This window comes from Macaca thibetana, chromosome X (assembly GCF_024542745.1).
Source record: "Macaca thibetana thibetana isolate TM-01 chromosome X, ASM2454274v1, whole genome shotgun sequence".
Lineage (NCBI taxonomy): Eukaryota > Metazoa > Chordata > Mammalia > Primates > Cercopithecidae > Macaca > Macaca thibetana.
This window is the reverse complement of record NC_065598.1, coordinates 7,224,165-7,238,141: the sequence shown is the minus strand read 5'-3', so window position 1 is coordinate 7,238,141 and position 13,977 is coordinate 7,224,165. Positions and strand designations below refer to the sequence as shown.

Sequence of the window (13,977 nt, the reverse complement as noted above, 5' to 3'; positions counted from 1 at the left end):
ACCCAAAATGTATCAGTTGAAGAAAACAGTATAGGTATGTGGTCAAAGTTGAAAGATTATAAAGAAAATAGAGACAAATACAAATTTTCTTTCAAAATACCAACATACTTGTTGTAAGGTCTTTTGGTCAAATTTGAAAGGAATAAAATAAAGAATAGAAATATAGTGAAAATGAATATGTATGCATGCATACATGTAAACATGCATTCATGCACACATGGATAGATAGTCATTTTGATTCAGGGAAAAATAAATATTTAGGGAATATGTCATTAATCTTATCATATACTCTCTACCTGGAGGAATCCATGCCTTTTTCCCAAATTTTTATCAGTATCTCAGGAGATACCAATAGTCAATCTCCACGCTTCCCAGTGGTGACAACCAAAAATGTCTTCAAACATTACCAAATGTCTACTAGGGACACAATTGCCCCAGGTGTGCACTACTGCCCTAGCTCAATTCCATTTCATTGCAATGTCCCCTCGAAACTCTTCCATATTTCCTACCAGTGTATTAAGAGCTATGCAACCAATCTTTATCTAATTGTCAAAATGAAAAACCCAGCAATTACTGTTGATTATTCCCTATGAGTAGTGACAGATTTAAACTTCTTTCTGCTCCACTTACATCATTTCCAAGTCTTTGTAGAAGAAATCAGATATGATTGTTTAAATTCATGGTTCTTAACTTTGTATGCACCTTAGAATCATACAAGGATTTGTTTTAAACTCCAAACACCTGGTGGCACCCCAGAAAATCAATTCATAATCTCAGAGGTGGGGGGCCACACAGGCATGACTGTCTTTGAAGTTCTTCAGATGATTCTAAAGCATAGAAATGTTTGTAAACTGCTGGTCTGGATTTTGACCAAATCTGAGGATGAGCCATGATATTGGAAACAGGATGCCTGTGTTGCATCCCTCACAAAATTTCCACATCATCTTGGGTATATGACTTCATCCAACTCTGTTTTTCTCTGTGAGTTCAGGCTATAAGGCTTAACTCATGAGACTTAAATAGATGATGTGAATTTCAAAATATAGTGAATGGCATCTATAACAAAACAGTGGTTACTAAAATAACTGTAATTTTTACTATTATTCCTTTTCAATAATTATGTTGAGCTCCTTCTTTCCATTACAATTAAGTTTTCAATAATTGTCTAGAAAACTGACTAAATAAATAATTGAATCAGGGGATTATAAGCAGGGTCATTATTTTAATCTATATGTTGGTAAACTAGAATATATATTCAAGTAATTTTTTTCAGAAAAGCTATTTGTGTGGTATATATTGTAAACCACAGCATACCTGAGCGTCTCTTTCTATTGACGTTATGCTTGAGGAAAATCTTTTTTGGGGTTGAATTCTTGAACCCTGAATCCTAACCTGTCAACACTCTGTAGACGTTACTTGATCTTTCATTGTTTGGTATTACAGAGAAGTTGGAGCCAGCCCAGGAACACTTCCATCCCATGCCACATACTTTGTTTGCCAGGGTGATTATAGACGATATTTCACTTTTATTTAAACTGTGATGATACCACACATTTTGGTTTGGTTCTATTTTTATTAAATTTTGCTCAAAGCAAAGTGAACCCAATTAATCTGCAACTCTGCAACTGTGTTTTTTCTTTTCTGTAGAAAAGTTTTCTTTTGTTACAACCTTGAATATTATTTCTGCTCCATTTGCTTTTAAATCATCTTCAAGAACACTAATTATAAGTTGATTCCTTTCTTTGTCCTTTGTATTTTTAATTTCTTTTTAAATTTATTCTATTTGTCCTATTTTTCTGCATTCTGGGAATATGCCCCATGTTTTACATGCCAGAAAATTTTTTAGTGTCAGTTACATTCTTTACAAATTACAATGCAAATTTATATTTGGTCATTGAACTTTGAATTTTTTTTAAAGTCATGTCCATGTTCATTTTATCCTGTTCTCTTCTCGTACTGCATGGTTGCCTTTGTATTTGCAATGCTGGGAGAATAAAATAAATCTGAATATTCTGAAATCCTAATGTTTAAAATATTTAAAATCCAATTTTTAAAATAACCCCAAATGCTTAGAAGCCTTATTATGTACAGGAAGATCTAGAACATTTTCTAAAATGACTCTTTAGGAAAAACAGCTCTTACCTTTTAAAAGTTTCTCTTTTTCAAAGTTAAGGTACAGACACAGCTAGAGATTTCTGTATCTTACATGTACTTCTCTGAAAAGCAGTCTCTTGCTGTGAACCATTTACACTTCTATAGATAACCCATACCAAATTAGAAAAAAAAAATTGAAGGCCTATATTTGTCCCTGCCTTGAAATAGGTTTGTATCTCATACCAGATTAACCCATGCTGTGAGGAACAGAGACAGTGAAGCACTAAGTTAGAGACTGAATCTCACCTAACAAAGTCTGAGAAAGGCAACATTTTTCTTCAAGTGCAAGTCTCCACTCCCATTTGTGAAGATTTTGTCTCTTTTCCTTCCTGTGATCTGTCTCTATGGCATTCTTTCCTGTTATAAAATAAACTATTTTCCAACAAAAGTTAGGACCTCGTGACAGGGGCCACATGACTTTTAGGCAGGAAGCAGCTATAAGGAAGTGGGTTGTTGGACAAGCTGGTTAATGCTTAGCTTTGCTTCTGGTCAAAGCTTAGGCTTTTACTTAAAAACTACCCAATTCAGTTGCATTAATTTCGTGGTGATGGCTTCACTGGCATTGTGTTAAGTGCTCACACTGCATGAATTCTTTCCATCTCTATGACAGCCATGTGAGGTAGGTGCTCATAATGTCTCTTTCTACAGATGAAGGAATAGAAGTACAGGGAATTTAAGTAATTTTTCAGATATACAGATGGGATGGTCAAAGCCAAGTCTGTTCATCAACTGTTCATAGTTGATTTTATAGCAGGAAAGAATGAAAAAGACTCAATGGAAAAGACTCTCTAAACTTATCCACATGAAGGGTTACATTTGGCATATTGATCAAACAGCAATTATTGATTGAATGCTTGCCATATGTAAGGAAAATACAGGTTCTGGGAGGTATTGAGCAACCTCTGCAAGCAGCTTACAGGTTTTGAGTTAGAAAATGATTAAGAATAAGGCTTGCCTGAGGAAAGATGGAGCCTCCTGGTTGAAGAACATGGCTTTGCACGTCACTCCAGGTAATGGTAATGTGATTATCTAAGTGAGTATAAAGAGCTCAAAACTTATATAGTGAAAGGAATGAATCACAGAGGACACAGACTAGAGGCAAGAACCCTGAGTCCCAGGAATAAGACTATTCCAGGGAAAAAGGTAATTTCCATTTTGTCGTTGCCTTCTTACACCTGTCATTGGGTTGGATACTTTACAAGCATTGTTTCGTTTCATTGTCTGAACATGTTTATGCAGATGTAGGGATGGAGGAAGCATATAGAGTCCAGTCCAGACTTGGCTTTGACCATCCCACCTGTATATCTGAAAAATTACTTAACTTCTCCACTTCTTCATCTATAGATGAAGACATTATGAGCACCTACATCACGTGGCTGTCATAGAGATGGAAAGAATTCATGCAGTGTGAGCACTTAACACAGTGCCTGTGAAGCCATCACCATGAAATTAATGCAACCGAATGGGTAGTTTTTAAGTAAAAGCCTAAGCTTTGACCAGAAGCAAAGCTAAGCATTAACCAGCTTGTCCAACAACCCACTTCCTTATAGCTGCTTCCTGCCAAAAAGTCACATGGCTCCTGTCACAAGGTCCTAACTTTCCTTAATTGTTTCTATAGATAACATCTTAACATTAAGAAACTTCAAGTTCTCCACTGGAGATATTTTCCAGATTCTATATTCCAATGGGTCCAGTGATGCCAGCCTGTCTTAAGATCCCCTCCAAGGAATTGACTCAATGAAAAAATGCAGTTTCTACATCTTTATGATTTCATCCCTAATCACACCCTATAAGCAACCCCCTGCTCCTCAGATCCCTCCCCACCAAAATTCCCTTAAAAACTCCAGTCCAAAACTCCTCAGAAAGGTGGGTTTGAGGTTCCCTCCCATCTCCTCATTTAGTTCCCTTAGGATGATTAAACTCTCTCTCTACTGCAACTCCTGCTGTTTTGGTGCATTGGTGCACTTGGTGCCAGTTACCATGCAACAGGTAATCAAACCTTGTTGTTGAATGTTTGCTGAATAAAGCTCTTCCTCCTGCATAAATTAGGAAATTTCATCCTGATGGAGTCAAAGCTTGAAAATCAAACACATAGAAGAACCACAAAAAGTTCTGGATACTGACTTAGGGGATGGAAACAGGAAAAAAAAAAGTTTACAAGAAAAGAAATAGCTAGACTTAGGGAACAGTCATCTGTAGTCACTCACAGAGTCATCTGGCTAATATTTCTTTCAATAAGTACAATTTCTCCTCCACTGTCTCTTTCTTTTATACTACACTGGAAAACTCCTGGAAGAGCCTGACTTTCACTTTGATCACTGAAGAGGAAATAGGACAGTGAATTACATGTTGACTAAACAAAGTCCACATTACACAGCCTTTAACAGAGCTCACAAGGTGGTTTAAATCTGGAAACCATAAGGTTTAGTGAGAATGATAAGGCTGACCACCTGTTTCCCACCTCTAACAAGAAACACAGTTTAATTTTGCTTCCTTTAAGAAAATTAGCATGCTTATACTGGTCACACTTGAGGCACCATATGGGGCCACAGGTGCTAATGAAACCATCATGACTTCTCCTGGTCATTAGATGCGTAAGAATAAAATCACCTTGTGACAAAGGGCTAGAAAATCAGACAATGAAAAGTGACACATTCTTTTCAAGCTCCTCTGCCACAGGTGTTTAAAATGCTCAAAGTAACATCTGATTCCTCTCACATTTTTTAAGATTTTGAACCAAAATAAGCAACTAATGCACTAGCCTTTAAAAGATCTTATATAATCAGAACTGTTTGTTCTCCTTGTATCTCCCATGAAGGCATGGACATTATCAAGCCTTCCCTGACACACATGAACAAGGTAAGTCAGTGCCCCCCTCCGAGGCTCAAGATAATCTAGAATCAGTACTGTGTTGCAAAGCATATAGCTATGGCACTGACTCTACATTTTATGCACAGAGGAGCTTGGAGACATAACATTGTTTTAAACCAGATGTACTTTCTTTTCATGGTACTTCAAAGTCTCCCACTGACACTAGCACCAAAGTCTGAATGTCATGAATTGCCCATATAGGTAGACAATTATCGGTCTAGTGCGGGAAAACACTGAAGACCTTCATGCACAGAGACCTAGCTCATCCAAGCAGGGAGCCACCCTTGCTTCTCATTTCTATACAGATTCATGCCTTCTGCTTTTTCTTGCCCATTCTAGAGGTACAATTCCCTTGCAGGAAGATTTTCCACTGAAGAAAATCTTTTGGGATGAAGGGGGCGAGAGGCTGATCACTGTCTATCTATATGGGCAATTCATGAAGTTGAGACTTTGGTGCTAGTGGCAGTGGGAGACTTTGAAGTATCATGAAAAGAACGTACATCCTATGGTTTAAAACCATGTTATGTCTTGATCTCCTCTGTGCATAAAACACAGAGTCAGTGCCATAGCTATATGCTTTGCAACACAGTACTGATTCCAGATTATCTTGAGCTTGGGGTGGGATTGACCTACCTTGTTCATGTGTGTCAGGGAAGGCTTGATAATGTCCATGCCTTCATGGGAGATACAAGGAGAAAAATAAGTTCTGGTTACATAAAGACCTTCTAAAGGCTAGATATTCTGCTTAGCTGTTTATGTGTATTCTCAGGTGAATCTCCACACCTTCCCTGTGAGCTAGATACCATACATCCATTTTAAAAAGGAGAGAATTGTCAATGTTGACCAAGAATAAAACCAAGTCTGTCCAATGTGGAAAATTACACACTGGTCTTCCAAATGTCACTGGCCTCAGTAAGCGGGAAAGGAAAGGGATGAGAGTGTCTGAGGTATGGTCTAGCTCCCATTTTCTTTGCTCTTTTAGGATCATAACATGCTGTGCTACAGGTGTGCATTGCTGTATAGAGTGGTGTATACCACGGGGCTAGTAGGAGTAAGAATAAACTTCTAATCTCATGTTAGGACCATAAGCTGCTAGAATAGGCACCTTTGTTTCTTCTAGAAATGGGCATTGCTATGACTTTCAAATCAAAATAGAAACATTTTTAGGCAGTGCCATTCTTTATATAACTGTGAATAAGTAAAACACTGGTTAATATGTTTTCTGTTTTATGATGAATTCTTTTAACTATTAGGTTGGTGCAAAGGTAATTATGGGTTTTGCCATTACTTTCAATGGCAAAAACTGCAATTACTGTTGCACCACCTAATATATATGGTGCTTCAAAGAAAGTGGCATGTGACAATAACATTTATTTGAAGGACTAAGGGAGATTAATAATTGTACATGTCATTCTATAAGAGTACCCTTGAATAAGCCAAGATTCAGTAGCATTTCCTCAACTCCAAGTTTAAAGGAATCCAGACTGAAAGGTAGTATCAGAGGACTGTCAGTGAATGGACATCCCAAATGTTGGGCATGAGCTAATGGCTTTTAATGCTAACTCCCATCTCTATGCATTTGGAATATAAGAATCTTACTGGCAACCTCGCACAACTTTGCTGGTGCCAAAGCATTCGGGCATTCTCCACTCTAAAGTTATTTTGACTAAGTGACTCCATCCAAGTCATAAAAAGAGCATGGGTGAATTTGCATCTCTGGAAGGCAAGGTTCATATCCTATGATATTATTTTGCTCGTTTTCCCTCTTGAGTATCATGAATTATAAATTTGTGTATTATTCAGCCAGGCTAACAGCTAGAAGAAGCTCTCAAAATGCAGGGTACACATGAATTTTGCTAAGAAAGACCCTTGTAATATATGTATTTAAAATGCATATCATCCTTGTCTCTTGTGACTATACACATTCAATGAACATATTTGTATGTCTGAAAAGAGGGTATGCTGGCAAAATAATAAAAAAGCAATCAGTGTTTTTGAGCTTCACGATCGGAGACTCAAACCTACTTCATCCCTTTCCACTCTTCCTCAATAGCCTCTCTATGACCCAGTTGTTTTATTTATTAACTGAATGTGTGAGGTGGCATTTTCTGTGAAAAATTAGAATCAGATATCTCTAAGCATTTTAACCTCAACAATAGAGTACTTAGTTATAAGGCAGCAATATTCAGTTCAAGAGCAAGTGTACAGGGAAAAATAAAAGAATAAGATGCATCTGGGTGAGGGGCATGGTGCAAAAGATGAAGTGGCCTGAACTGCCGCGCCTTATCACCACACAGATGCTCTGCAGACAGACACTCCATGCACTACCACTGGGAAACAGATAACCGTGCCTGCCACTGGAAGGGGAGGTCACAGAAAGAAATTGCTCCCAGACATTACAGAATAGATTATAAAACAAAAATATCTGTATTAGCGAAGGCCTTTTAAATCCAATGCAAAAAGAAGGGCTTTCTTTGTCCTTCCCTTTGTCATGCCTGCAATATCAAGGATAGCTGCTAGGTATATACTGCTTGTCTGAAAACAGCAGTAAGAGCTGGAGAAAAGGCCCCATAGATTTCCTTCCTAGTAAAGGAAGGCTATTATTATAAGAAATCACACTCTAATTCTGTTTATGTAGACAACTTCTCTTTAAGGGAAAGAGAGTATTGAATATTTAATGCCATTTACATTTTTCCTGCAACTTCTTAAGTTGATCAAAAGCCATTGGAGAAAAAGGTAAAAATATATTACTACACAGACAAGTACCATAAAACATTAAAGTAGAGGGTGAACTTCCAAAAGGGCTGGAAGTAGACATATTCAACAGGAAACAGAGACTACTGTTTGCATGGTAAGAAAATAATTGGACAAGGAAATCAGAAAGCTGGAATCCAGACTCAACCCGCTTGTAAACAAGATTTATGTCCTTGGGTAACAGGCTTAACCTTCCTGGGATTGAATTTGGTTGTGTCATGAAAGGTCAGGTGACTTAGGCTACCCAGAGACAGATATCAATCAATCAAGGAGGAACGTGGAAAAACCAAGATCCCCTGTTTAAAGTCTTCCAGTTACCCAGCTGCAACAGATCACCATGAGTGTGTTCATGCACAAGATCTGAGGACTTCAGTGGTAGGTTCTTTGAAGAATAATGTTAGGCCAGGCACAGTGGCTCACGCCTGTAATCCCAGAACTTTGGGAGGCTGAGGTGGGTGGATCATCTGAAGTCAGGTGTTTGAGACGAGCCTGGGCAATATGGTGAAACTCCATCTCTACTAAAAATACAAAAATTAGCCAGGCGTGGTGGCACGTACCTGTAGTTCCAGCTACTCAGGAGGCTGAGGCAGGAGAATCTCCTGAACCCAGGAGGCGGAGGTTGCAGTGAGCCGAGATAGCACCACTGCACTCCAGCCTGGGCAACAGAGCGAGACCCCATCTCACACACACAAAAAAATACTGTTAAATAGCACTTGCTTAATTACTGAGATGCATAGAAAATGTCAAGTATCAAGGAATATTTGAGGATTTTTCTGCTCAAAATTACTCAGAAGGACTAGTGGGCCTAGTGACTTGGGTTAACCTATCATCCAGGGGTTTGCAAGCTAGGGCCCATGAAATACATCTTCTTTGCCACCTGTTTTGGCAGACAAAGTTTTATTGGAACAAAGCCACACACATCCCTCTATTCACATAATGTCTATAGCTGCTTTCCTGCTACAATGTAGTGAAGGCAGAGTTGAATAGTGATGATAGAGACCATCTGACCTCAATGCTGAAAATATTTACTATCTTGTCCTTTGTGGAAAAAAAGATTGCCATCTCCTGCTTTTGACCTACAGGAGGTTATAAGGCCGCCTTATGAGAGATGAAAATGGAAAAGTGTGATACTGGTCGTAGGTGACATCTGGTTCCTTATGATAGTTTTTGTTGTACTTAATGCATTGCCTAAACACTTAAGGTAAATGCCAAAGGAACAGTCCCTTATTTTAGAAATGGCTGGAGAGAAGTGGTGTTACTCATTCATCTCCCCAGTCAATATGCACTTTTCGGACCTGCACCACCTGGGGGCTCGTTAGAAATGCATACTCTCAGGCCCTGCTACAGCCCTACTGAACCAGAATCTGCATTTAACTGGCTTCCTGGGGGATTTCTACCCACATTTCGTTTAACTAGCACAGTCCTAGACATTAGAGGAAGTCAGTTCTTACAGACACAACAGAATCTGGGTGCTTTTGCTTTTAACTGGATTCCTGGGGGATTTATATCCACATTTAGTTTAAGTAGTACAGCCCTAGACATTAGAGGAAGTCAGTTTTTACAGACACAACAGAATCTGGGTGCTTTTGCCAAATTTTCACAGTTATGGACTACAGAGTTGACATACAAATCTGCTGTTAAAGCATTTTAGGCAGAGGGAGCTATTAAGAATTCAGAATATTTTATGTTTATAATTTCATGACACTTATGTTTTCAATAAAGTATAAGTTTTAGTTATTTAAAATTTAGCATGTTTATGGTATTTGAAAACCACATCCCACAACCATCCTCCCTCTAGAATTGGGTTTACCTGAAATAATAATTGCAATCTTTATCATTTGGTCTTAGTGGATGGCTCATGAAATTTACCAATGTTTAACAGTATCTGAAATCCCCATTATTTTCTGCCCAATTGTTTCCCCTTTATTCCTCTATTCTTGCTGAAGAACTGTCCTTGTTAATGTGTTCATTAAGTATATATGGGTGGTAAATTCCTAGTCTTTGTATACCTGAAAGTGGTTTCCATAGCTTCGTCTTAATCTGAGGCTACCTGGGTATTGGATTTTCAATTGATGATTATTTTTCAATACTTAGGCTACTTCTCCAAGACCCTTTCACTTTTCCTGATGTTTATGTGAATGTACTAACAGACCAACAGTTTTTCTATTGCAATCTGCTTTTTATTAATATCTTGGGAAGGTACTTAACTTTATCTTCATTCTCAATATTCTTTAGTTTTACATCAATCTGTGGATTTACTGATATCATCTTATTTGGTACTCAAGTGATGTATTTCAACATGAGAACTCATATGTTTCTTTAATTTAGGAATATTTCCATCCATTATCTACCCAATCATTGTTGCCATGGTTTGCTCTCATCTCCTTTTACTAACCCATGTCCATAAACATATCTCCTAACAGCTCTTTAGGTATTCATATTTTTTATTTCTTTGTGCATCCTCTGTATTGTGTTTCAGTGTTCTCTTTGATTGTAGAGTCTACACTTTACAGTATTATATTTTATTTCCATTACTGTATTAGTCTGTTCTCATGCTGCTAATAAAGACATAGCCGAGATGGGTAATTTATAAAAGAAAGAGGTTTAATGGACTCATAGTTTTCCACATAGCTGGGAAGGCCTCACAATCATGGCAGAAGATGAAGAGCAAAGGGGCGTCTTACATGGTGGCAAGCAAGAGAGTATGTGCAGGGGAACTGCCATTTCTAAAGCCATCAGATCTCATGAGACTTATTCACTACCATGAGAACAGCATGGGAAAAACCCGTCCTCCATGATTTAATTACCTCCCACGAGGTTCTCCCACAACAAGTTGGAATTATTACAATTCAAGGTGAGATATGAGTGGGGACACACAGCCAAACCGTATTATTTACTATATCTCTTTTGTTTCTGTAGTTGTGATTTTGCAATTTCTATACCCACTTGCTTTTATTTGGTGCCTGCCTATCTCTGTTTCATGATTTTCTTTGCTCTTTTCATGATTGCTGTTTCTTCTTGCATGTGTCTTCCTTTGCTTCTCCTTTGTGGTCTCCAGAGGCATTAGAGGTCCTGTTCCCTGGAGGAATTATAGGTCCTGTGCTGAAGGCAACTGCTCCTCTAGAGAATGCTTGCCCCATTCTAAGGAATTTCGCTTAATGTCTATTTTAAAATCTAAACTTGTGGTTAATTTGGAAGACTGCATTTTCCACTTCTTGATTCTTTTTGCTTGTGTTTTGGGATTTGGATCTTCAAGTGAGTAAGATGTGTCTCTCTCACTCTGTCTCTGTCTCTCTTTCTTCTTTGCACATACATCTGTCTTCATGTGTCTATTTCCTTGTCCCCTTGCCCTTCTTTATGGTCTTATCCTCAGTGGTTGGAGCTCCCACCCAGAGACGTGAGTGGTGTGGTCATGAGTTCATTCACTGAATCTGCAGCATGCTCAGCTTGGTTCTTGGTGGTGACATTGTGTCAGCTCCCTTTCTCCTCCCTAGGATCTTAATTTCATAGAAATGCCAGCTCTGGGTAATGCTCAGTAGGTATCTTCAAACTCTCTTATTTCTGGAAAGAAAGGGCTCTGTCTCCCAGACTCCTGGGGCACCTTTCATAATTTCCCAGGAATTACACTCCGGGTATCTCCTGGCTCTTGGGCCTAGAGTCCAGCAGTTCCTGGCCACTACTGTGTTGAGTCCCCGTCTGGTTTCTATTCCTAAGAAGACAATTTCCTCATTTGGAAATTTGACTATCACTGTTCCATTTTTACATATTATGTTTCATCTCTCGGTCCTATATGTTAGAAACAAAGAAGAGACCTCAAGTATGAGCTTATAGTTTTGTCTACAATAAGGCACAACAAGAGGCATGACCCCCTTTATTAAACAGGCCAGGGGAGTGTACGTGAGTGAGTCAATTTAAGGTGGAGCCCAGTGTAAATGTATGCTGTGTATGGGCATGTTGGTATACATAATAATAATATGTAAATGTAGTTGAAATATTTTGGATACTGGATATTTTATTAAATACATTACCAGAATCAGATTTCTAACCTGAACCATTTCTTGACTATTTATTTATTTATTTTGAGTCAGAGTCTCACTCTGTCACTTAGGCTGGAGTGCATTGGTGCTATCTCAGCTCACCGCAACCTCTGCCTCCCAGGTTCAAGTGATTCTCGATCCTCAGCCTCCCAAGTAGCTGGGATTACAGGCATGTGCCACCACACCAGGCTAATTTTTGTATTTTTAATAGAGATGGGTTTTTGCCATGTTGGCCAGGCTGGTCTCAAACTCCTGACCTCAAGTGATCCACCTGCCTTGGCCTCCCAAGGTGCTAGGATAATAGGCATGAGCCACCATACCTGGTCTTTTCTTGATGGAGTTCTGATATCTTCAAATTGAGATGAATACGCAATAAGGATAACATTTCCTAATGTGCTACCACCTTAGAAGCTTAGGGACAGGACAAGCTCGAAATAAATAAATGAATTAGATGGAAAATAGATGGATATGTAGCTAAAAATACAACATGTTTATTGTTAGTGAGTGACTCAAGCCTGCTAGAAAAATGGAAACCTTTTCAAGGACAAAGCTAAACCTTTCCATTAATTACATTCCAAATACAGGAACTATATGAAAAAATAAAGCCACTGAAAATTGCTAAAAGTATTAAACAGCTACTTTTATATCACAAACAAGACTCATCTTTTATATGTGAGACAATATCACCTATTTAAATCTGAAGCTATTTTTGCATTTGCCTCGAATGTGCAGGTACTATATTTAAGGCAGACGGATGATGAAGGAAATAACGCCTACTCCAGTGGATTAATTTAGTGGATTCACTTGAAAAATAGCCTTACCTTCCTCTAAATTAAGAAATATTTACTCTTATTCTGCAGATGTCGAATGGAAAAGAAATGACAGGGCCCTTGGTTTCAAGGGAGACGTCTCTTTATAGTGTTATAAATTGTGCTTTGCAAATTAAACTTGTACAAGCAAAAGTTTCCCTTCATTCTGGGAAAATAGGCCTTGTTAATACAATGCTTTTCCTCCTCAACTTTAGAGTTTCTGCATAAACTTAAAAGAAGTTAAAAATAGACAAATATGATTTATTTAGCCAAAAAAAAAAAAAGAAAAGAGGGTAAATCATTCAACTTATTAAGAGAAATCTAACTATTCAAGTTGCTGAAAAGACCACAAATCCTTGTTTTCGCAGAGATAGAATTATTATTTTTCAGTCTATTTGTTTTACATAGTGGCCTCAAATACAATTTTTAGATAAACATAAGTTATGAGCAGACTTTTTTTTTCTGCTTTAAGTATTATATTCCACCAGATGGATAAAACTTAACAGTTTAATTAAACTGCAAATTTGAAAACTGCATTTTTTTTAAAAATTATACTTTAAGTTCTAGGGTACATGTGGATAACGTGCAGGTTTGTTACATATGTATACCTGTGCCATGTTGGCATGCTGCACCCATCAACTCGTCAGCACCTATCAACTTGTCATTTACATCAGGTATAACTCCCAATGCAATCCCTCCCCCCTCCCCCCTCCCCGTGATAGGCCCCGGTGTGTGATGTTCCCCTTCCCGAGTCCAAGTGATCTCATTGTTCAGTTCCCACCTATGAGTGAGAACAAAAACTGCATTTTTAAAAAGTCAGTATCCACACAAATAATTCAAAACACCAATGTATTTTTAAACTCAGATCTATGTATCTGGGGATGAAAATCTTAATCCAGCCTTCCAGTCTTTCACCTTAGGGTAGGGGGAGCAAACGTTAGCACTGTGGTTGGGGAGAGAGGAAACTTTACTGATTGATTGATTGATTAATTGATCGAGACAGGGTCTTGCTCTGTCACCCAGGCTGGAGTGCAGTGGCACAATCACAGCCCACTGTAGCCTCTATCTCCTGGTCTCAAGCAATCCTCTCACATCAGCCTCTCAAATAGCTGGGACCACAGGCATGTGCCACCAAGCCTGGCTAAATTTTAATTATTATTTTTTTTTTTTGTAGCAATTGGGTCACCTTATGTTGCCCAGGGTGGCGTCAAACTCCCGGGCTCTAGCGATCCTCCCACTTCGGCCTCCCAAAATGTTGGGATTACAGGCGTGAGCCACCACATCCAGCTGGTTTTAAAACAGAATGTTTCAGTAAAAACAATTACTTCTATGGCAAGAGGTTTTAAAACCTG

General features: G+C 38.4%; 1 protein-coding gene and 1 long non-coding RNA gene across 3 annotated transcripts in view; one reads left to right on the top strand and one right to left on the bottom strand.

Annotated features, from left to right (window-relative positions):
* Positions 1-13,977, top strand: part of PNPLA4 (patatin like phospholipase domain containing 4) — a 235,979-nt gene that overhangs the window by 108,247 nt on the left and 113,755 nt on the right. The gene's annotated exons all lie outside the window — the stretch shown is intronic.
* The window catches only part of LOC126946657 (uncharacterized), a 63,999-nt gene that overhangs the window by 3,344 nt on the left and 46,678 nt on the right, over positions 1-13,977 (bottom strand). The gene's annotated exons all lie outside the window — the stretch shown is intronic.